The 24731-nt window shown below is 47.7% G+C and overlaps 6 long non-coding RNA genes across 8 annotated transcripts; all 6 read right to left on the bottom strand.

The window, feature by feature from the left end:
* Nucleotides 1-1294: 1294 nt before the first annotated feature.
* On the bottom strand, nt 1295-1821 carry LOC125328790. The gene is made up of 3 exons (XR_007204863.1): nt 1780-1821; nt 1572-1695; nt 1295-1461 (listed from the first exon to the last, which is right to left on the bottom strand). It is a non-coding gene; the product is annotated as an uncharacterized LOC125328790 (long non-coding RNA).
* A 73-nt stretch (nt 1822-1894) lies between these two features.
* On the bottom strand, nt 1895-2334 carry LOC125328789. Its single transcript, XR_007204862.1, has 4 exons — nt 2303-2334; nt 2176-2224; nt 2044-2087; nt 1895-1942 (listed from the first exon to the last, which is right to left on the bottom strand). It is a non-coding gene; the product is annotated as an uncharacterized LOC125328789 (long non-coding RNA).
* Nucleotides 2335-6088: 3754 nt separating this feature from the next.
* Nucleotides 6089-6981, bottom strand: LOC125328733. Of its 2 annotated transcripts, none has more exons than XR_007204822.1 (3): nt 6502-6602; nt 6352-6407; nt 6089-6168 (listed from the first exon to the last, which is right to left on the bottom strand). It is a non-coding gene; the product is annotated as an uncharacterized LOC125328733 (long non-coding RNA). The 2 variants fall into 2 exon arrangements; XR_007204823.1 differs by adding an exon at nt 6616-6981 and having other exon boundaries at nt 6098-6407; nt 6502-6543.
* Nucleotides 6982-7580: 599 nt separating this feature from the next.
* LOC125328734 lies at nt 7581-8571 on the bottom strand. Of its 2 annotated transcripts, none has more exons than XR_007204825.1 (4): nt 8347-8571; nt 7940-7980; nt 7799-7840; nt 7581-7704 (listed from the first exon to the last, which is right to left on the bottom strand). It is a non-coding gene; the product is annotated as an uncharacterized LOC125328734 (long non-coding RNA). The 2 variants fall into 2 exon arrangements; XR_007204824.1 differs by having other exon boundaries at nt 7918-7980.
* Nucleotides 8572-8578: 7 nt separating this feature from the next.
* Nucleotides 8579-9187, bottom strand: LOC125328735. The gene is made up of 4 exons (XR_007204826.1): nt 9132-9187; nt 8914-9037; nt 8709-8788; nt 8579-8631 (listed from the first exon to the last, which is right to left on the bottom strand). It is a non-coding gene; the product is annotated as an uncharacterized LOC125328735 (long non-coding RNA).
* Nucleotides 9188-9315: 128 nt separating this feature from the next.
* LOC125328867 lies at nt 9316-24256 on the bottom strand. The gene is made up of 4 exons (XR_007204913.1): nt 24022-24256; nt 9669-9725; nt 9523-9588; nt 9316-9417 (listed from the first exon to the last, which is right to left on the bottom strand). It is a non-coding gene; the product is annotated as an uncharacterized LOC125328867 (long non-coding RNA).
* Nucleotides 24257-24731: the final 475 nt, after the last annotated feature.

Raw genomic sequence — 24731 nt, forward strand, 5'->3', positions numbered from 1 at the left:
AGTGTAAAAGCACACAAGAGATTTCAGTTTTAATTAGAGGTCTCATACAAGGGCAGCAGTTTTCCCCACCATTTTTCACTAGCACTAGTTCTTGCTGGGGGTATATTTGGTGAATGTGAGGAGTTTGCTTTTACTCTGTCTCTTTGGGTGAGTCAGTATTCTTTGAATTCCTAAAGTATTCCTGTTTTAAAGCAGCCTCTAGCAAATGATTTTTATTCTTCTCTTCATCTAATTGTTTCTGTAAAATCTCCACTAGGTTTTGAAGGGAATCTATGATTGCTTTCTCCTCCGTACATCGCTTTAAGCGGTGATCTATAGCTGCCACAAGGCATGCTCTTAAAACGGAGCAGATTATGATTTTATTTTGGCCAAATTTAAATCTAGTCTCACGTTGTAAAGAACACACTCTATCAGTTACATTATCCAAATTAAACCAGTTATTTTGAGCCCATTCTTCGTCTCCCAGAGAGGGCTGGGCATTATGTTTTGCTAGCAGAGCATAAAACGCAGCTTTAACTTTTGCACTGGGGTTTTCAGTCATTTTATGAAGGGATAAAAACCACTACAGGGAGGTAAAAGTTAATTACACACTGCGACACACACAGCTTCACTGTGTCTCCCTTCGCTTCCCTGGGTGGGTGAAGAGACCAAATCTGCTTGGGAGGTACTCCTTAAGTTACTTATGGTTGTCTCTTTGCTACACCAAGCAGTCTAAATTCACACACACACACACACTAAAACAGTTCCCCCTTTTACACTAAGAGATCTTTTGCGAAAAATCTGAAGACAGAGCCTTCAACTGAGGATGGGGTGCTTTTCACCCAGGCATGTGCAGTTTGCGGGAAATTCAAGTCACCCCCCTTGCTTTCTAGACACCGCTCACCCTTTTCGGGGGTGTCGGGCTAGGTGCAGCTGGGGCAAAACGTCCTTCCCCTATTACAGACTACACACAACCTTGCAACCCCTTGTGTCTGTCAAATCCTGTCCGTGATGCCAGTTTAATGTCACAATCCGCTAATATAAGCGGGGGTTGTGATGGTTTGTTTATCGATCTCAGGGCGTAAAAGGACACGAGAGATTGCAGTTTTAATCAGAACAGTGCACCTTTATTAAGTGCCCACAACACAGTAACGCAATAGAAGAGAGAAAGAGAGAGAGAGAGAAGGAAACACAGAGAGGAAGAAAAAGAGGGGGGCAATAGCTACCAACAGATGAGACGAAGTCCACATGGTCTTCCGCCAATAGATTCGTCTTCTTTCCGTGGGGAGATCTCAGACGCGGTTATTTCAGAAAGTCCCTTTTATGTCCTTTTCAGAAGTGAGGGGCAACTGGCCAAGAGGTTGGGAAACCTACAGCTGTTGTTATGGGGTCCGTTGCTTTGGGAAATGGGTACAGGACAGACGTACAAGACAGGTGTACAGGACAGGTCATTCCTTTCCCCTTCAGCGCAGTCCTTCCCACCTGGGAAGCATGAACGGCACAGTCCATTGCAACCTGCACTAATTTTCCTCAGGAATGCGTACCAGTTCCCAGTGGGCACACCCACAGGCAACACTTGGCAGACATCCCACCTCAGCCAGGCCAGGACTCCTGTGCTCAGTCTCTGTCCTCGGCAATGATCCTGAGGCAGATGAGGGATCTTTGGACTGTCTCTTACACCGTTTCCAAACTTGGCTCCACACCGGCTCATGGTACCTAAGACAACAAAACAGAAAACGTGACTATCGCCCTCCAGAAGATTAATCCCCAGGGCACCTCTACACTGCTGCCCCAGAGCACCTCAAATCATCCGACTCTGGAGGTGGCCTGGAGAAGACCTGCAAAGTGAAAAGGTACAAGCTTGGCACGCCGCCGCATACCGCCCGCCTATTAGTCGCCCCACCTTAATGCCAACTTGCCTGCTCGCCTCTGTTCCTTGGCACGCCTAGGGCGGCGGCAGCACCTGCAAAGAAACAAAGCAAAAAAACATGCAGAGAGACTGAAATCACAACCTCCCCACTCCGACTGAAGTATGCCACACCGATACCTTAAGCTTGCACCCACCTGGCCTCTGGCATTCTGGGCCGGGACATCTTGTGAGTGGACCGCTGAAAAGGAACAAACAACAATGGATGCTTAGAGCTGAACCAGACATTGATATTGGAGCAATACCAACTCCTTCTGTCCACCAGTCACCTTTTACGTCACTCCATCAACCTTAAACATCAATATCCGGCTTTACTACCTAAAAATAAAGACAAAGAACAATGCTGTGACGTAGCCACCATTTACCCTTGCCCTACAAACACAAACGGCGACTGACCTTCCTGCGGGAACCCCCTCACCCGGTGTGGGGCGCTCTGCCACGGATTTAATCCGTCTGCATCTGAAAGATAGTGATGACAAAAGTCAAAGGGTTGCATGAGAACTTAACAGCTCCAGCCATCCTGTGTCAATCTAGGAATGCCACCTAGAGGCCAAACTACACTCTACACTACAAATTTCAAGTCCCCGAGCCTTGTCCTATTACACCTATATGCCAGACGGTGCAGCAGGGCAGAGCAGCTCCAGAGAAAACCCACACAGGCACCCGTGATACAGCAGATGACAAATGCGGGGAAGCAACGAGGAGAGAAAACTCTCAGTGAGAAGAATGACCGCAGCCACATCGAAGAGCTAAAGCAGAAGACACGAGATACCCAGTAGAGACAGAACACACAATAGACAAGCTGCACAACGTGCACTGGGACTGCTCTGCCTGGCACGCCTCAGCGCTGTGATCGAAAGGGAGACTTGCCCTTTAGGGGCCCTAAAGGGGCCCCTTCTTAGACATCCCCATCTCTGAAGCTGACTCAATATTCCCTCCCGGCGAGCCCCGACCCGACACCCCGCTTGCATCCCCTCAACTTATCTCTCGGACATCCAGGGATGCGAATCCTCCTCAGGTGCAAAAGAAGGCCGCTCACCGTCTGGGAAGCTCCTGCCGTCATCGGGCTGTTGTCTCTTAGTCGGCTACGATAAAAAAAAACCAAACGTCAAGGCCTGAAATTAGCGGCACGTGGCCCACTACAATTCTTGTACTCACCATCTCCTAAGATGGCCGGGGTCCTCGGGCCGCACGCTTCGGCCGCGCTCCGAGGCTGACGCCACTGTGGCAGGCTATACCTGAGCTACGAGGAGACAGGCCATGTGGCATTGCTGAAACCCGAGTGGACCCTCGCTCCTCCCTCCCTCCCCGACTCGCCGCAACTCCTCGGCCGTTGCCGAAGGCTACCCGGACGGCACCGTCACGTGGAAAAGGTCAAGGCTTCATCGCAGAGCTTTGCGATACTTGCGGAGGGGTCACGAGGGCGGCGAGCCGGGTCCGTCGGCCGTTCTGCGAGGGGGTTCGGCGTAATGCAAGTGGACCGCCTAAAACGCACAAATGACAATGGATGCTAAGGGCTGCACCAGAACTTGGCACCCAAGCAAGAACAACTTTTTCTTTTCAGCGGCCACTGCTTACCTCGCTCACTTGACATTGACTGCTGAGATCCGGCTTTACCTCCTAAAAATGAGGACAGGACAACAGTGGAACAGAGCCACCCTGTTACACTTGCCCTGCAAACACAAACGGCAACTCACCTTCCTGTGCGAACCCCCTCACCTAGTATGGAGCGCTCCACCACAGATAGAATCGATCTGCGTCTGAAAGACAGTGATGACAAAAGTCAAAGCGCTGCATGAGAACTTAAAGGCTACAGGCACCTCGTGTCAATCTAGGAATACCATCTAGACGGCAACTACATCCTACACAACAAATTTCAAGTCCCCAGGCTTTGCCCTATCGCACCTATAATGCCAGACTATGCAGCAGGGCAGAGCAGCTCCGGGCCAAACCCACGCTGGCCCCTGTGACACGGGACATGACCAACAAAGGGGTGCAACACGGAGAGAAACTCCCAGTGGGAAGGATGGCCGCCAGCACCTCTAAGGGCTAAGGAAAAAGACACACGACGCGAGAAGCCCAAAAGACGCAGAACACACGATAGACGAGCGACACAAGACGCACCAGGACTGTTCTGTCCTACGTGCCTCAGCATCGTGATCCAAAATGAGACTTTCCCTATACGTGGCCTAAAGGGGCCCTTCCTTGGACATCCCCGTCTCCCTCCAGAGCTAATTCAAAAATCCCTCCGACGAGTCCTGACCCGGCACATCGCTCTCATCCCCTCTGTGAGGCGTAGCCCTCGACTTACCTCTCGGCTGTCCAGGGATGCAAATCTGCATCAGGTGTGAAAGAAGGCCACCTCGCCATCTGGGAAGTTCCAGCCGTTGCCAGGATGTTGTCTCTTAGTTGGCCACAAGAAAGAAAACCAAACGTCAAGGCGTGAACTTAGTGGCACATCAGCCAGAACCCGACAGTTCCTCTACTCACCCTCTCCTAAGAGGGCCAGGCTCCTTGGGGGTCGCACGCTTCGGCTGCGCTCCGAGGCTGACGCTGTCATTGCGGCACATACCTGGGTTAAGAGGAGACAAAGTGATGCGGCATCGCTGAAACTTGAGCGGACCCTGGCGCTTCCCCCCTCCCGGACTCGCCGCAACTCCTCGGCCGTTGCCTTCACGTGGAAAAGGTCAAGGCTTCGTCGCAGAGTCCCGTAATACTTGTGGAGAGCTCACGGGGGCGGCGAGCCGGGTCCGTCGGCCGGTCGGCAAGGGGGGGGGGGGGGGGGGGGGGGGGGCGGCGGTGTAATACTAGTGGACCACCTAAAACGCACAAAAGACAATGGATGTTAAGAGCTGCACCAGAACTTGGCACCCGAGCAATAACCGCTTTCTTTCCACCCGTCACTGCTTACCTCGCTCACTTGACATGGACTGCTGAGATCCGTCTTTTCCTCCTAAAAATAAAGACAAAGAACAATGCTGTGACGTAGCCGCCATTTACCCTTGCCCTACAAACACAAACGGTGACTGACCTTCCTGCGGGAACCCCCTCACCCGGTGTGGGGCGCTCTGCCACGGATTTAATCCGTCTGCATCTGAAAGATAGTGATGACAAAAGTCAAAGGGTTGCATGAGAACTTAACAGCTCCAGCCATCCTGTGTCAATCTAGGAATGCCACCTAGAGGCCAAACTACACTCTACACTACAAATTTCAAGTCCCCGAGCCTTGTCCTATTACATCCATACACCAGGCTATGCAGCAGGGCAGAGCAGCTCCGGGACAAACCCAAGCAGGCAGCCATGACACAGGAGATGACAAACAAGGGGACACTACGAGGAGAGAAAACTCTGGGCTAGATGAGCACAAGGACCAAGAGAATGAGGAATGAGATGACCTAGGCGAGACCAGCGGTGAGCCGACTAGGCTCCAAGAACCCTGGCAGAAGAGGACGCTAACAGAAAGACTTAATCCAAGAACCGCAAAGATGGATGCCCGAGAATTGTATGGGCAGAATCCTCTAGCTGTCTTCGCATTCTTACAAGTCCTCATCCCCTGTAATGGATCATTGTGGTGCACAGCTGTCGATGCAGCTCAGAACAAGACCTGAAAAGACACCCGACTCAACATTGCTAAAGAGACGCGATTCTGATGAAGTTCCAAGCTCAAGAGTCAAAGGATCGATGGTATCAGCACCACACTGAGGAACACCAAGAGAAGAGATGCTAAGAATAACGCCCAGCATTTGCAATAAGCAGCTCAGAGGGCTAAGACAAAAGACCTGTGACACGAGATGCCCAAAAGACAGAGAACACACAATAGACAAGTGACATGCACCAGGACTGCTCTGCCCTGCACACCTCGGCATTGTGATCAAGATTTTCCCTTTATGTTGGCCTAAGGGTCCCCTTCTTGGGTATCCCCACCTCCAAATCTGACTCAAAAATCCCTCCTGGCGAGTCCCAACTCAACACTCTGCTGTCAGCCCATCTGTGGGTCACAAGCCTTGACTTATCTCTCAGACGTCTGCCTCGGGCACAAAAGAAGGCCGCCTCGCCATCCGAGAAGCTCCCGCTGTCATCGGGCTGTTCTCTCTTAGTCGACTGCCACAAAGAAAACCGAACAAACATCAGTGCATGAACTTAGTGGCACCTCAGCCAAAACCCGACAATTCCGCTACTCACCATCTCCTAATAGGGCCAGGGTCCTCGGGCCGTACGCTTTGGCCACGCTCCGATACTGACACTGTCATTGCAAGGTATACCTGGATTAGGAGGAGACAAGGTGATGCGACATTGCTGAGACTTGAGCAGACCCTCACTCCTCCTCCCCCTCCCTGACTCGATGCAACTCCCCAGCCGTTGCCAAAGGCTGCTCAGAAAGACCCTTCGAACGGAAAAGGTGAAGGCTTGGTCGAATAGTCCCATAATATTTTCAGAGGGCTCACAAGGGTGGCGAGGCAGGTCTGGCAGCAAGGAGGCTCGGAGAATACAAGCAGACCACCTAAAACACACAAATGACAACGGATGCTTAGAGCTGTACCAGAACTTGACACCCAAGGAATGACAACTTTTTCTTTCTGCCTCTCACCGCTTACCTTGCTCACTTCATTTTGACTGCTGCGATCCGGCTTGACCTCCTAAAAATAAAGAACAATGCTGTAACGTAGCCACCATTTACACTTGCCCTGCAAACACAAACGGCGACTGACCTTCCTGCGGGAACCCCCTCACCCGGTGTGGGGTGCTCTGCCACGGATTTAATCTGTCTGCATCTGAAAGAAAGTGATGACAAAAATCAAAGCGATGCATAGGATCTTAATAGCTCCAGCCATCCTGTGTCAATCTAGGAATACCACCTTGAGGTCAAACTACACCCTACATTACAAACTTCAAGTCCCTGGGCCCTGTCCTATTACACCTATATGCCAGACGGTGCAGCAGGGCAGAGCAGCTCCAGAGAAAACCCACACAGGCACCCGTGATACAGCAGATGACAAATGCGGGGAAGCAACGAGGAGAGAAAACTCTCGGTGAGAAGAATGACCGCAGGCACATCGAAGGGCTAAAGCAGAAGACACGAGATACCCAGTAGAGACAGAACACACAATAGACAAGCTGCACAACGTGCACTGGGACTGCTCTGCCTGGCACGCCTCAGCGCTGTGATCGAAAGGGAGACTTGCCCTTTAGGGGCCCTAAAGGGGCCCCTTCTTAGACATCCCCATCTCTGAAGCTGACTCAATATTCCCTCCCGGCGAGCCCCGACCCGACACCCCGCTTGCATCCCCTCAACTTATCTCTCGGACATCCAGGGATGCGAATCCTCCTCAGGTGCAAAAGAAGGCCGCTCACCGTCTGGGAAGCTCCTGCCGTCATCGGGCTGTTGTCTCTTAGTCGGCTACGATAAAAAAAAAACCAAACGTCAAGGCCTGAAATTAGCGGCACGTGGCCCACTACAATTCTTGTACTCACCATCTCCTAAGATGGCCGGGGTCCTCGGGCCGCACGCTTCGGCCGCGCTCCGAGGCTGACGCCACCGTGGCAGGCTATACCTGAGCTACGAGGAGACAGGCCATGTGGCATTGCTGAAACCCGAGTGGACCCTCGCTCCTCCCTCCCTCCCCGACTCGCCGCAACTCCTCGGCCGTTGCCGAAGGCTACCCGGACAGCACCGTCACGTGGAAAAGGTCAAGGCTTCATCGCAGAGCTTTGCGATACTTGCGGAGGGGTCACGAGGGCGGCGAGCCGGGTCCGTCGGCCGTTCTGCGAGGGGGTTCGGCGTAATGCAAGTGGACCGCCTAAAACGCACAAATGACAATGGATGCTAAGGGCTGCACCAGAACTTGGCACCCAAGCAAGAACAACTTTTTCTTTTCAGCGGCCACTGCTTACCTCGCTCACTTGACATTGACTGCTGAGATCCGGCTTTACCTCCTAAAAATGAGGACAGGACAACAGTGGAACAGAGCCACCCTGTTACACTTGCCCTGCAAACACAAACGGCAACTCACCTTCCTGTGCGAACCCCCTCACCTAGTATGGAGCGCTCCACCACAGATAGAATCGATCTGCGTCTGAAAGACAGTGATGACAAAAGTCAAAGCGCTGCATGAGAACTTAAAGGCTACAGGCACCTCGTGTCAATCTAGGAATACCATCTAGACGGCAACTACAGCCTACACAACAAATTTCAAGTCCCCGGGCTTTGCCCTATCGCACCTATAATGCCAGACTATGCAGCAGGGCAGAGCAGCTCCGGGCCAAACCCACGCTGGCCCCTGTGACACGGGACGTGACCAACAAGGGGGTGCAACACGGAAAGAAAACTCCCAGTGAGAAGAAAGGCCGCCAGTCACCTCTAAGGGCTAAGGAAAAAGACACACGATGCGAGAAGCCCAAAAGACGCAGAACACACGATAGACGAGTGACACGACACGCACCGGGACTGTTCTGTCCTACGTGCCTCAGCATTGTGATCAAAAGTGAGACTTTCCCATCGTGTGGCCTAAAGGGACCATTTCTTGGACATCCCCGTCTCCAGAGCTAATTCAAAAATCCTTCCGACGAGTCCTGACCCGGCACATCGCTCTCATCCCCTCTGTGAGGCGTAGCCCTCCACTTATCTCTCGGAGGTCCGGGAATGCGAATCCAGGTCAGGTGTGAAAGAAGGCCGTCTCGCCATCTGGGAAGTTCCTGCCGTCACCGGGCTGTTGTCTCTTAGTTGGCTACAAGAAAGAAAACCAAACGTCAAGCCGTGAACTTAGTGGCACACTGGCCAAAACCCAACAATTCTTGTACTCACCATCTCCTAAAATGGCCAGGGCCCTCGGGCCACATGCTCCGGCCGCACTCCCAGTCTGACGCCGCCGTCACAGGGCATACCTGAGATAAGAGGAGACAAGGCCACGTGGCATGGCTGAAACTTGAGGGGACCCTCACCCCTCCTCCCCCCCTCCCCCAACTTGCCACAAATCCTCAGCCATTGCCAAATTCAACGTGGAGGGCACCTTCAAATGGAAAAGGTCAAGGCTCCGTCACAGAGTCCCGTGATACTTCCAACAGGCTCACGATGGCGGCGAGCCGGGTCCATCAGCCGGTGGCAAGGCGATTCAGCATAAAAAAGTGGACCACCTTAAACATACAAACAACAACGGATGCTTAGAGCTGCACCAGAACGTGGCAACCATGCAATAACAACTGGTTCTGTCCACCGGTCACTGCTCACCTCACTCATTTGACATTGATTGGTGATACCTGGCTTTACTTCCTAAAAATTAAGACAAAGAACAATCTGGTGACATAGCCACTGTTTACACCTCCCCTGAAAAGCTGAATGACAATGGACCTTCCCGGGGGAGACAGGGCAAAACAAAACGGAAAGGCATGTACCGACATAGGGTCTGAAAGCATGGCATTGCCGGATTAGTTTCCATCTGAAACCGCTTGACCGTGACCTCTTTCCGCAAGGGCCTCTGTCATATTGGACCAGCGGTTGGAATGCTTCAGACCACCTGTAAAACACAAAAAAACAAAGGATGTTTATAGTTTTATTACTAACACATTAAAACTCCGGTAACATCCAGCTCTGTGCTGGAATCAATACTCATCTCAGTCACCAATACTCATCTGGCTCATGGTGCCCCCGGTACCAGTACCTGGCCGTACCAAGCGCTTCGCATCTTCTAATGAAATAAAGAGCCAAACAACGGGGTAAGCATTGAAGAAAGTCAGGCTGGAGCTTGGGCTTCAGGTGCCAACCCACCTCATTGCTGTGCTCCTCTGGCCTCCTCCATTTGTGTCTGGTTTACATCCTATCCCTCTGCAAAAAAAATTATTTGTCAAAGTCACTCAGGCACACAGGGAAAGCTTCGCCTTCCCCAAGTTCTCATTTCTCAAAGCAAACCATCTAGGAGCCGCAAACAGCATGCATTAAAACAAATGACTAGAAAACTGCGAGACACTGCAGTACTTCTCCCATGCCTCCACCGAACCTTGCATGAACTGGCTGCGGTTGCTCCATCCGAGGTGTGGCTCAGGTGGCTAAACAAAGCAAAAAGTTCCCCGTAAAGTCTTCTTTCTACTCCACCTACCCCCCCAGTCTACTCCACAGGGCAGAGCAGTTTCAGGCTAAACACAAACTACACATTATACTACAAACAGTGTGACACTAGGATGATAAAAAAAGCTCTCAGGAAGAAGAATAATGGCAAGGACCGAGACAACGCCAAAGAGATGACTGATGGTATGGCGATGGTGGAGGCTCTACGGAGCAGAAGAAAAAAACTGTAACAATGACCTGTGAGAAGGACTGTTGGTCACAATGATCAAGATGGCTGCGAGACAATGCTACATTCAGAATGTTCCCCATATCCTTACAGTCTTAGAAGCCCCAGGACATGACAGCTCACGGCTGCAAAGGATGGATGGCAATAGAGCCAGGAACAAGGCCTCAAAAGGCATCCGACTCGACGCTTCTGAGATGCGATTCCAAGATGGGATTCCAAGATGTGGCTGAGCCCGCCGGTAAAAGAACAAATTATATTGGCATCATGCCGATAAAGTACAAATATTCAAGAACCTAGAGATGGCAGCCAATGCTTGTAATAAGGCCCTCAAAGGGAAAAGGCAAAGATATCTGATCCAAGGGATCCCAAAAGCATGCTAGACAGCACAAGACTGAGGGGAACTGCTCTGCATGTCCTACGGTTGCAATCAAAAGTAGAGCTGCTCTCTTTAGCTGTCCAAAGAAGCCCCTTAAAGGGCATCCCCTTTCCCCTCTGCTAATTTTTAAATCTCTCCCAGGAATTTCTAACCCGCTGCTCTGCTGGCATCCCATCCCCAGGTTGTGGCACCCAACTTATCTTTCAAATGATCCGCGATGTGCATCTGCATTGGATGCGAAATAAATCTGCCTCGGCCATCTCGGAAGGCCCCGCAATTGCTGGTTAGCCTCTTGGATAAAAAAGAGCCAAAATCAATAGACGAGTTTAGGAGCACATGGGCCAAATCCCAACAAGTCAGCCGCTCGCTCGCTCCTAAGTGCACCTAGGTCCTCAAGTCTCTGGCTTTAGCCCATGTCAAGGCTGTGGCTGTTATTATGATGGGCACCTGCATTAGCGAGAGACAAAATTACGAGGCATTTCTGTGAGTGCAGTGGATGCGTTTGTGGGCCGTAAGACGCACGTAAATGCACCTGCTGCACGTGTAGAAAAGCTTTACTGGGCCCCAAATGGACACTGTTTCCTACTGTGCTGCCTTCAAAACCTCCCCACGGTAACCCCTAGTCCAATACCCTGCACACCCCTCCCTCTCCCAGTCACAATCCTTGACTTACCTATTAGAAGCCTCGATCTCAGTCATCATCTTTGACATGGGGCAAACCCCTTTTGGGACACAATGCATTTGCTGAAAAAAATTGAAGTATCCCACTCAACGCAATCTGGAATTGCGGGAAGTTACACAACTCCTAAAAAAAAAATACAAGAAGAAAAACAGAAATCGCAAAAGCACCTTATCACCCCTGAATGCACAACCAAAAATTGTGAACTTATATACTCTCTGTGTTCAATGCTATCTTCTTCACAGTGCCTTCAAGGTCTCTGATGCTTTAGACACCAAAAGCACCTACTGAAAACAAGCTAAGCTGAAAGATCCCTTTCATTGAAATAAGAGAAAAGCTCTTGTCACAGTCACTCCCAGGGAGAGAATGAAGCCCTTTGCCAAAGGCTGGGGTTGATATAGCTCTGGCCGGGCCCACCTCTCAATCCCACAATGCCCGGGAAAAGGGAGAAGGCAAATACCGCAAGGTATAAAAGCCCTTGGAGGAGCAGTGGTCATTTGGCTCCTCTGACTTAAATTCGAGATGAGTAAAGGGCTCAATAGAGAAGAAAACTCTTCAGGGAAATGATGACACTTTCTTTTCTGCTTCAACAACGTCAAGCAAAAGGGCAGAAAACCGGTAAGAAATAAAACATTGTGTTTTGGCAGCACAGCTAGATAACTTGAATAATTTGCTCCTAACTTGGATAAATATTCCCTAGTGATTAATAAGTAGTATTCCACATGTGACTAAGTAAGGTAGAGAAGAATAGTAATTGTATGAATGATGTAACTCTCATTGGGATCTCTAATTAGGGCTATATACATTAAAAATAAAAACAAGAAAAATTAATACACTCCCAGGTGGCATTAGGGTTACATCTGTGCCAGACTCGCTCCCATATGACATTCGGTACCAGGGCTCGGGTAGGAGCACCCTGAAATGCAGGTTTAAATCCTTAAAATACTCAAAAAGGGAGAGCTTCCTTCAATTGAACTCCTTACAATGAGGGAATGGGGGGTAGTTACCTCCACTGAAACTGATACAGTGGCAAATAAATGGCTTCTCCCCTTCAATTTAATCCCCTAAACTATTGGGAAAAGAGGGGTTTCCTCACTTTAAATCTCTCCAGTGATGGAAAAAGGGGGATTTTTCCTCAATTCAAACCTTTAAAAAGGAAGGACAACTGGGCTTCCCCCTCAATTTAAACCTTAGGACAATGAAAAGGGGGAAGCTACCCTTAATTCAAACGCATAAAAGAGCATTGTAAAGGTTTTCCCCTTCCATTTAAACTGGAAAATAATGGACAGTGAGGATTCCCTGTCAATTTATACCCCGATAGCATGGAAAATGCAGGGTTTCTTTCAAATGAGACCATTAAAATGACAGGGGAAGCGGATTCCCCCACAATTTTAACACAGACAATTATGGAAAAGGAAGCTGATTATCTCAATTTAAGCCCCTTTTCTCCTAATAACTCCTCTCTTTTCTGGGGGCACTGGGGAGGGACTGGGGGCTCTGGAGAGAGGCTGATAAGATGAAAGGGACCTCACAGGCTCCCCTGCCTGCTCAAGTGCCGCCCCTTGGCAAAAAGGTTTTTCCCTGGGCATCTTCTTGAAGCGATGTTCTGTACCCGGGTGCATCCGGCCAACTTCCCAGCTCCTGCCCGATGCTGTGACCGTTGTTCCCAGAGGGGCTCTCGAGATGCCTCCGTTGGCCCCTCTCAACCAGCAGCTCCCTGCATAGGTGTGCCCGGGGAACCCTCTGAAAGCAGCCTGTGGCAGGAGCCACCCCCTCCTCATTCTCACTGGTCGCACCTGGGGCTGCTGCATCTTGGAGTGCAGGGATGAGGCAGAGAATGGTCTTGCCGGTTGTTCCCTCCCCTACGCGGGCCATCGTCCACCCCCGAAACACCGGGGTGCCGGGCTTTCCTTTCTGTGGAAAAGGACTGGCCTTCTCATCTGGGTGCCCGTGGCCAAAATTGGGATCCTGCCTTCAAAATTCCGTATGTCCTAGACTGGTAACTACCAAGGAAATTCCCCACAGATCACAAGCAATTACCAGTAATTTTTCTTCCATAATCATTACTGACTTGCGTTTCTGTTGAAGTGTTTGACGCACCCCTTGAGGGGTCGGGGGTTTGGCCGGGTTGTTTATGGCTGATCCTGGCAGGCACACCCATCACCAGTCCACCCTGAATTTCAGTGAAACATTGATATTGTTTATAAATACTCCCTCTGCCTGCTACTTGATCTTTCCTTGTGCATCTGCAGGGAGCAGATTGACTCCATCCTTTGATCCCAACTGCAGCTCTCCGGCCCAAATGCCGGTCCTCACGGACACGATCTAAGCAGAAAACTACTGTGAGTGTTTGCTTTTGAAGTAAAAGTCTTGTTGCATCTGGCTGTGCAATTAAAATAAATACCTGTGTTGATGGTCACTGCAAGAAAGCTTTTCAGAGGATAAAATATCCATTTTGGTAGCACGGATCCCATTTTGACAATGTTGCATTCTTGTGGGTTTGGGAATCCTGCCTGTATAAGACATCTGAAAATTGGCATTTTGCAATTTGATATCTTGAAACAGAGTCATTTTGATATTTTGGAACTTGAGACTCTGCTATTATGAAATGGAAAAAAATTGGTATTTTGGAACCTGGTAGTTTGCAATTTTGAAACAGGGTAACTGTGGTCTTTTGGAATTTGGTAATCTGGTATTTTAAAACTGAGATTTTGAAACCTGGTTTTCTGGTATTTTGAAATTTGGGTTTCTCTTATTTTGAAAGAATGTTATTCTAGTATTTTTGAACCTAGTTTTTGGTAGGCTGTTTTTTTAGTATTTTTTAAGATTAGCTTTCAGTATTTTTGTAATCCCAGGGTTTGGGTTTTTTGTAATCTGTGCTTGGCGGGGACCTGGGACATCCTAACTGAGTCTCTTGGCTTCATTTGCTGTCTTCCACTACAATTAACCTGGCATGGAAACTGTTAAATAGCAGACTAAATGATGAGACACCTCCTGAAACAAATAAATTGCAGTTAAATGTCTCTTCCTACACTAACACCTGGCCCAGTTTAAATCCATACTTAGCCCTTAATCGGGGGGATGGGGAAGCAGAGGTTAAATGATTTGCTAAGAAGTTGTTTGTTAAAAGCAATGCATACAACTTGCTCAACACTTATTGTGCCTACCAAAGCAAGATGAGAAGATAGAAGACTATTGATAAAGGGAAGGAATCTTGACCAAAGATCCTGTTTTTAACCTAAAACTAACTCAAACCAGTCTTGAAGTTTAGACTTGGGCCAGGGACATAAAGAGCATGCACATGGAAGCAAGGTGAAAAGTTCAGGATGAGGAAGACCCTTTACTTCATCTGAGGAAGACTCTTATTTCATTCCGGAGACCCCTGCCCACAACCACCAGACAACACTGCGCAAGCGCAACGCAGACATAAATGACTTTTGGGCTCATTGTAATACAAGGCGAGGCTAGGCAACGAATAGGTATAGGCATATTGGGAAACTTAATGAATATGGAACTTGTAACCCGATATATACCAAGCTGAATGCAGCTGTCGGCATGCATGACTTTGGAGGAACTATTCCCCCATGTGTTCCAGCGCTGGAATAAACATACATAATAAAAAATACTTTACTACTTACTCCAGTAGTGGAATCTTTTCTGCATATCAGCCTGACTCTTCCTCTCCTCCCATTTCCCACCACTCTGCTCAAGGCTTTCCACACTCACTCTTTTCCTCCCTCAGTGGCATCACAGCGGAACACAGCAAGGTTTTGGCTGGCACTTCAGCTCTCCAAGTTGATCTTATCAAGAACTCTTCTGCTTTTCACTGCACCAGCCACAACAACATGTGCTCACTAAAATAAATGCTTTCCACAATGAACTGAAGGTACAAGGGAACAAGTGCTGCACAGCAATATTTTTCAGCCTGAGGACAAAGAAATACTTTCTAAGGTTTGGATCCTGTTCCAGTGCACCGGAACCAAATCAATCTGCTTCCACTCTGAAAACATCAGCAACACCAAACTGAGCTGCCAGCATGAAGCACCTCACTGTTCCTACCCTGCCTGTGCCTCACACCCTGCTTTGTCGTGTCTTGCTCTACCACGCTACAGACTGCCGGGAGCAAGATTCATCCTTGAGAATAGTCACACTGATATCCTTGAACATTCCAACCTCAATGCCAATATTGTAGGAACCTCCTGCATTCCATTCCCTAGTACAGCAACAAGAAAAAGTCCTCACCCACCCTGCATCTTCAAAAAATAGTGTACAAGGTTTAAATAAGCCTTGTGGTTTGAGGGGGACCATCTGCCCAAAAAGCCCAACTCTGCATCCAGATGAAATGAACACCACTGTTATAAACATACTATAATACTGGCTTCTCACAAGTATAAAAGTAGGTATTATATAATGTTAGAAATGCTTTTTGCTGTGTGGATGTGGTTTTCTCTCTTTTTAGCAAGAATGTTAGCAAGTGTGACCAAGTAAGATAACCTCCAAGCGAACAGAGGATGAGGCCCGAGAAGCTGCTAATCAACACTTTGTCCAGGGAACAAAAGGGCCCAAAGGCTACTCCGCCCGAAGAACGGGCGGCCAGGAGAGTCCGAGAGCTGCTATCACCGCTCTGCCCGGGGAGACGAAGAGGCCCAAAGCTGCAATCAGCCCTGACTGTCTAGAGAATTAAGAGATCCACCCTACCATCGACTCTTACCTAGCGAGCCCAACCCCAAGAATCAAAAGAAATAAAACCACAAGGCAGAAGAGTAGCATGCTCTAAAAAGGCGGAACCAAGGAGTGGCCATGCAGAACAGCTCCGGGGAAAGTTTGAATATTAATCGAGAACAGACAGTAAAAATAGTATAAAAAGGACTCACCTCGAGCATCAGGTGTGCTCTTGGCAGAGCACCAAGGCACCAGGGGTTGCAAAGTGGGAGCTACCCCCCCCCCCCCCCCCATATGCTGGGTTGAGGAAAACTCCTAGAGCACCCAGGGTCTAAAGTTACCCCAAGAGAATTTGGGGTTGGATGCTAGCAGTGCTAGGTTGAGGGAAATCCAAGAACACCCAGAATCCTAAGGATTATATCATACCCATGCGTGGATACTAACAAGTGACTTGAAAGAGGTACCTTATTATTCTATTGTGAGTAAGAATAGGTGAGTGAACAAATATTAAAAAAGAGTGAATGTGTGAATGAAAAACTGTGTAATTAGAAGTTAACTTGGTTTTTGGGGAAGGTGGGCTATAATAAATTTTTTTTTGTTTTTTGTACTGTGAAAGGGTGGGTAGTATTTTACAGCAGTGAAGATTGGTGTTTTAAAAGAATGAATTAGTATTTCAAAGGGGGGGATAAATTGGTATTTTAATTAAGTTAGAATAGAGAACCCCTGGAAAAATGGGACAACAACCTAGTAAATTAAGTTCAAATTATAAAAGGGTGCCAGAGGATATACCCCAAGACAGTCCCCTCGGGGTCAAACTCGCAAACTGGGAAACTGATCCTTCTACAAAAGGAAAAGATAAAGTAAAAATGATTCAATTCTGCATGAAAGAGTGGGTCAAAAAGGAAATCAGATATGATCATGTGTACTGGCCAAAATATGGGTCTGATGAGGCATGGATTTGCCAGGCTCTAAATTTTCTTGGGGAAAAGGGACTAAGGGCATCAAAAAGGAAATTACAGTTTGTGGAATCAGAAGTAAAATATCTCAGCCACCTGATAAGCAAAGGTAGCCAAAAACTAAGTCCTGAAAGAATTACAGGGATTTTATCCCTCCCTCCTCCCTCTTCAAAGAAGGAGGTTAAAAGACTGCTGGGGCTACTGAGATATTGCAGACTATGGATTAAAGGATATACACAAGCAGTAAAATTTCTACATGAAAAATTAACAGGGGGAGACAATACACAATGGACCAAAAATGATGATGATAAATTAGAAAAACTGCAGTTGAAACTAGCCTCGATACCAGCCCTAAGCTTACCCTCACTAGAAAAACCCTTTCATTTATATGTGAATGCAGAAAATGGAGTAGCTCATGGTGTATTAGTCCAGGAATGGGGAGGAGTGAGAAGACCAATAGCTTATTTATCTAAATTATTGGACCCAGTAAGCCGTGGCTGGCTGGTATGCATTCAAGCCATAGCAGCTACTGCTATTTTGGTGGAGGAAAGCCGTAAGCTCACCTTTGGAAGTAAACTGATTGTATACACACCCCATGCAGTCCGAAATGTGCTAAATCAAAAAGCTGAAAAATGGTTAACAGACTCCAGGATATTAAAATATGAAGCAATTCTGATTGACAGTAATGATCTAACTATAGAAACAAGCAAAAGCCTTAATCCGGCCCAATTCCTGTATGGGGAACCAAAAGATAACCTGGCACATGATAGCTTAGAAATTATTCAATACCAAACAAAAGTTTGGGAAGATCTAGCAGAACAAGCCCTCTTAGAAGGGGAAAGAATATATGTGGACGGTTCATCCAGATGCTTGCAAGGAAAAAGAATGTCAGGATACGCCTTAGTCGATGGGATAAATATGCAGACCATTGAAAAAGGAAAACTACCTTCAAATTGGTCGGCGCAATCTTGTGAATTATACGCTCTAGAGAGAGCGCTGGAGCATTTAGCACACAAAAAGGGGACCATCTATACTGATTCAAAGTACGCCTTTGGGGTAATACATACCTTTGGAAAGATCAGGGAAGAAAGGGGTTTACTAAATTCAAAGGGGAAGGAACTGATACATGAAGGCCTGATTTCAGAAGTTCTGGAGGCATTAAAATTGCCTGAAGAAATAGCCATAGTGCATATCAAAGGACACCAAAAAGGGATGACCCCAGAAATAAGAGGGAATAATCTAGCAGACCAAGAAGGCAAAGATGCAGCAGAAAATGGGACTAAACGAATTATGTTAATCCTGACCCCAGAAAGGGGAGAATTGGAAATCCCCAAATTTAGTAAAGAAGAAAAGGAATTATTTAAGATAGGGGGAGAACAAGATCAATCTGGAAAATGGAAACTCCCTGATGGAAGACAGTTACTTAATAAGCCGCTCACTAAGAGAATATTAGAAGATATGCATCAAAAAACTCATTGGGGTACTCAAGCTTTGTGTGATCATTTTCTGAGAAATTATGGGTGTATTAGAATCTTTGGGGTAGCAAAACAAATAACTGGGAACTGTATAACTTGCCAAAGAGTGAATAGGAAAATAATGAGAAAAACAACATTAAGAGGCCGTGAGTTAGCTCTGCGACCATTCCAAAGTATCCAAGTAGAGTTCACTGAACTTCCTCAAGTACAGAGATGGAAGTTCCTGTTAGTAATAGTAAACCATCTAACTCATTGGGTAGAAGCAGTTCCTGCTACTAGAGCTACAGCTAACATAGTATGCAAAACCCTTCTGGAACAAATTATTCCCAGATATGGAATGGTTAATAAAATAGACTCAGATCAAGGAACACATTTTACATCCAAAGTCTTACAACAAATAACTCAAGCCTTGGGGATAAAATGGGAATTACATACCCCCTGGCACCCACAAAGTTCAGGCCGAGTAGAAAGAATGAACCAGACTTTGAAAAAAACTTTAACAAAATTAATGATTGAAACTCAAATGTCGTGGGTAAAGTGCTTACCTTTGGCTCTGTTGAGAGTCCGAACACAGCCCAGGTCAGACCTGGGAGTAACTCCTTATGAGATGATGTTCAGATTACCTTTCCTTACCACTCAACATGAAACAGCCTCTTATGAAGTAGGAGAAGTAAGTGACAGAAAATATGTCACCACAATTGCCAGAACACTTGAAAATTTGCAGCTGAAAGGAATGATCCCTCAAACCACAACTTTGGAGTTCAAAATTCATAATATCCATCCAGGGGAATGGGTACTAGTAAAAATATGGAAAGAACAACCTTTGACTCCACAATGGGAGGGTCCTTTTCAGGTACTGCTGATGACTGAGGCCGCAATCCGGACCAAGGAACGAGGGTGGATCCATGCCAGCAGAATCAAAGGACCTGTAAAAGAACCTGAAGAATGGACTGCAATATCCAAACCAAGTGATACCAAATTGATTCTTAAACGGAGGCCAGGTGGCAATGAACTAGAACAAATCTAAATAATCCAAAGGATATGCAAAGAATCACACCTAACTGAGAAGTAAAAGCCAAATTTATATCAGTAGTTTCAAGTGCCCCCTGGAGAAATTCTGGGACATCTTGGAGAAGAATATTCTCACTTCAAACAGGAAGGGTTGGGACTGTATCAAACAGGGAACTCTCATGTTCTGATTCTAGCCTGTGATTTGTGTTAAGAAGGGGGAGAATCACAACTTCCATCAATGCCACATCATATACTCTGTTTGAATCATTCTAACACAGGGCATGCCAGCCAGGTCAAATGTAAGTAATTAACCTAGAGGGAAATTGGCAAGGGTGTCAAGCACAAAATCGACCCCCTACCCAGACAAAATCATAAGCAACAAAAGCAACAACTTTGCTCTGCAGATAGGAATTACTAGTGCCTGTTGAATGGGAAATACCTAAGATATAATAAGATACTACAGTTAAAAAAAAAAAAAAAAAAAAAAAAAAAGGTGCCAAAAGAAACTTGCCTAAAAGCTACAAAGGAAGTAATAGAGGAGAAAATAGAAAAAAAATTTCTACAAGGAAATAGAGGGCAAGACCGGGTTGGCCACTGTACTTGCCACCAAGATGATCCAATACACCTGCTATGGGTTGCAACCTCATAGGCAAGGGAGGTGGGAGGATAAGCCATGCCGGACCTCTGTTATTCCTTCTTTTGTCACTTATCCTGGTCCCTTTCGGGACACCGGCAAGACCATGTGACAAATGCTACCGAAAGCTCTACATGGAAAGACATATTACTCATACCCATATCAACAGTCACTGTTATGACTCATCCAAATTAGGTATTTGCATGCATAAAGGAGAAAAATATTAGATTACAGAAAATTTGGGAACAAGTGGAAACAGACTAAGAAGTAATTGTCCAAAAGGAGAAAAATGGATTTGCTTCACAGGTGCCACCAGGGGAATAGTCCAAGATTTGGTAAAAGAACAAGTGGTAAGTAAAAATACAAAGCCAGCACAGCAACCTCGCCCTATATTCACCTCACATCAGGACCTGTATGCAAAGCTTAAACAACAGTTAAAAGAGAAAAAAACCCCAAGGTTAGGAAAAAATCTCTTTGTGGAATTGGGGGAGAGGATAAGTAAAGAACTTAACATAACCAACTGTTGGGTCTCTGGAGGAGCTTTAATGACAGAAGAATGGCCATGGAAAGGTAGCAGTGCAGGCCCAGTAGAACTCCTTAAATGGAACCAGACAAATATAAGAGGGGGGAACCGACCTGAGGGGTGGATTTTAAGTTCAACAGTGATAAGGGAAGAATGCCTCTGGCGAACTGGGAAAAACTTTCTTAATGAAGTAAAAAACACTCCCTGTAAAAGGTATAAAGTGAGTAACAAAACCTCAACATAGTGGGTCCCAGGAAAATCAACTTGGTATTGGGCTCAGAAAAAAAGAAAAGACTGTGTATATGATAATGAAATTGGACTCTTTCAGTGTAATAACACAAGGAAAAATCCTTATTTTGGAATCCCAGAAATATCCAAATTTTGGGAGAATATAAATCAACAAGAAATTAATTATTGGAAAGCACCAGATGGCTTATTTCGGATATGTGGGGAAAGGGCATACCCGAGACTCCCTTCACACTGGAAAGGGAGTTGTACACTAGGAATCATTCAACCAGGGTTTTTCCTTTTACCAGAACCAGAGGGAGATCAATTAGAAATAGCTGTCTATGAAGACTTCAAAAGAAATAAAAGATTTGATTGGAGGATTCCAAAAACGGAAAGATGAGGAATGGCCCCCTGAACAAATATTAGAAACACATGGGCCAGCTACCTGGGCACAAGATAGAAGTTGGGGATATCGAACCCCAATTTACATGCTGAATCGTATCATCAGACTCCAAGCTCTTGTAGAAATCATAACCAATGAAACAGCCGGGGCTATGGAATTAATAGTCAGCCAGCAACGCCAAACTAGAGCTGCAATATATCAAAATAGGCTGGCTTTAGACTATTTACTGGCTGAAGAAGGGGGTGTATGCGGGAAGTTCAATACATCGGATTGTTGTTTAAAAGTCGATGACAATGAGGATGCCATTCTAGATATCGCCAACAATATCAGAAAAATAGCCCATGTACCAGTCCAAAAATGGGAATCAATGACGACTGCTAACTGGTGGGATGGCATATCAGGGAAAGAATGGTGGAAGAAGCTAGGCTTCTTCCTCTTATGTGCTACAGCTAGTCTAATATTTCTCCCTTGCTTGATCCCCTGCTTTATTCAGCTAATCACAAGCGTAGTTCAAGGCATGCAAGTTGTGGCAATGCCTACAGACCCAAAGTTGGCTATGTCTGGAACAGCACAAAAAATTATAGTATTAAAAAGACAAAGTGATATAAAAGACCCTCTCGAAGAAGCCAAATTGATCTGTGAAAAGAACAAACGGACATTAGAAGCCAAGAAAAAAGAATTATTGCTCAAGCCAAATGATTTATAAAATAGAAAAAGGGGGGATTGTTATAAACATATAATATTGGCTTCTCGCAAGTATAAAAGTAGGTATTATATAATGTTAGAAATGCTTTTTGCTGTGTGGATGTGGTTTTCTCTCTTTTTAGCAAGAATGTTAGCAAGTGTGACCAAGTAAGATAACCTCCAAGCGAACAGAGGATGAGGCCCGAGAAGCTGCTAATCAACACTTTGTCCAGGGAACAAAAGGGCCCAAAGGCTACTCCGCCCGAAGAACGGGCGGCCAGGAGAGTCCGAGAGCTGCTATCACCGCTCTGCCCGGGGAGACGAAGAGGCCCAAAGCTGCAATCAGCCCTGACTGTCTAGAGAATTAAGAGATCCACCCTACCATCGACTCTTACCTAGTGAGCCCAACCCCAAGAATCAAAAGAAATAAAACCACAAGGCAGAAGAGTAGCATGCTCTAAAAAGGCGGAACCAAGGAGTGGCCATGCAGAACAGCTCCGGGAAAAGTTTGAATATTAATCGAGAACAGACAGTAAAAATAGTATAAAAAGGACTCACCTCGAGCATCAGGTGTGCTCTTGGCAGAGCGCCAAGGCACCGGGGCCATTACCCCTTTGCTTTATTTTGTGTCTCTTATTGTCTTTATATTAAACCCTTTAAATTCTCACAGGAAAGTGAACCTCGTTTTTCACACCACAAATAGATCAATGAACAACAGATGCACGGGACACTGTCAGCTTGGACCTCCAATTATCTCCACCCCTGCCGCTGGATTGACACAGCAATGGAAATATGACACCACGAAGGTCTCATGAGAGAGTACAATATACATGGAACACCGCTTCCAGCAGGCACCCACGTTGGTGTTTAAAGGCGTGGCTCAGTTAAAGAGCAATACCAACAAAGTCCCCAGGCAAAAAGCCTGGGGAGTCGGGGTTGGGTTTTTTCCAATCTTCCTTTCAGTGACTTTTGCAAGCAAGCTCTGAAGCGGACAAGCCACAAGCGTCCCCCAGCGTCCCTTGCCGGGACTCGGGCCGGGCTGGCGCCGTTCCACGGTGCGAGGGGACCGGAAAAGCCACGCGACCCACGGCACCGGCGGCACTCGGCGCCCGGGGGCGGCCCCGCGCTCCCGGACCCGGGCGGAGCGCAGCTCCCGGCACGGAAGTGGCTCCTCCGGCAGGCGGAGGCGGCCCCGCGCCGGGAGAGCCCCGCCCGCCCCCGGCGCCTGCCGAGCAGCCCCGGGCCGAGGGGGACCCGGCGGCGCCTGAGCCCCGCGCACGGAGCGCACGCAGCGGGCGGGACGACAGGGAGCGGCTCGGCTCCGCGCCTCGTCTCCCGCCTGCCCGCCCTGACAGCGCTCGCCTGGGCTCCGCACGGCTCGGACCGCCGCGGTTCCATCAGTCCCTGTCGGCAGCCCAGCCCCCAAACTGCCATTCCTCCTCAGAAATTCCCCAGGGGCCAGGAGTGCTCCCGCGCAAGACATTCGGTGCCGGGGCACGGGCAAAAGCGCCCTCAAATGCAGCGGCACGCCACGATTTAAACCCTTCAAATGCTGGAAGAGCTGGCGTTTCCTTCAATTTAACCCCTGGAACTGAGGCAACGGGCAGTGTTTACCACAATTTAAACCAATACAATGGCAAATAAATGGGTTCTCCCCTTCAGCTCAATCCCCTGAAATATCAGAAAGAGACGGGCTTTCCTCAAATTAAATCTTTCAAATAATGGGAAAACGGCGATTTTTACCTCAATTAAAACCCTTAAAAAGCAGGGACAACAGGGCTTCCCCCTCAGCGTAAACCTCAGGATGATGAAAATGCGGGGGGGTTACCCGCAATTCAAACCCCTAAAGTGGCAAGACCCGTACTCTCCCCTTCCATTAAAGTGGAACGTGGGAACTCCCTATCAACTGATAACCCTAACACCATAGAAAAGGCAGGTTTTCCTTCAATCAATACCCTTAAAGTCATAAGTGAAGGGGCATCCCCCCAGTTTAAACACAGGCAATAACGAAAGAGGAATTTCTTCCGGCAATTTACACCCCTTTTGTCCTCGCAACCCCCTTTTTTTTTTTCTGGGGGTACTGGCGGGGGAGGGGGGGGGGGGGGGGGGGCGGGCGTGTCGAGGGGTTGGCAAGATGAAATCAAAAGGAAAAAGGGGAAAGGAGAAAGATCCCCCTTGCAAATCCACACCGTGGCTCACCTGCTACTCCCCGGCACAAAGGTTCATCCCTCGGCACCTCATTTAAGCAACGCTCCACATCCAAGCGCTCCCCCAGACCCTGGGAGACGCTCTCACCGTCCTTCCGTGAGAGACACCCCCCGCCCCCCAGGAGCCCGGCATAAGCGCCTCTCTTCCAGCATCGCCGTGCAAAAGTGAGCTGAGGAAACCCCTCCTAAAACAGCCCCCGGCAGGAGCCGCCCTCTCCTCACCGTCACAGCTCACACCTGGGGCTGCTCTGACCCCTCATCATCCTCACAGCTCACACCCGGGGTTGTTGCCAGTCCCAGTGTGAGGGCAGGTGCAGAAAGGATTTGCTGCTCATTCCCTGGACAGCTCATCCTCTGCACCTGACACACTGGGGCACCGGGCTTTCCTTCCTATGGATAACAGATATTTGATGCAAGTTGCAGGTGAACTGTCAGGGTTGGGTTTTGAAATACTTCTTTAACTATAAAAAATTCTGTAATTATGCATGTGATTTTTGACATTTGATATACAAGACTAAATCTCTTGCTGGTTTTCGAGTATGGCATTGAAAGTCCATGTACTTTCTCTTCTTTCCCTGTTCCAAGAGAGTTCTTTGGAAGCTTGTGTTATCTGTGAGAAGGTTGCAACATCAGAACTACTGATTCCAGTGCCTTTATCTGAACTTGATGTATTGTTATCTCTATTATTGCTTAGATGCAGTG

The sequence above is a fragment of the Corvus hawaiiensis genome, chromosome 7 (assembly GCF_020740725.1).
Source record: "Corvus hawaiiensis isolate bCorHaw1 chromosome 7, bCorHaw1.pri.cur, whole genome shotgun sequence".
In the NCBI taxonomy this organism is placed as follows: Eukaryota; Metazoa; Chordata; class Aves; order Passeriformes; family Corvidae; genus Corvus; species Corvus hawaiiensis.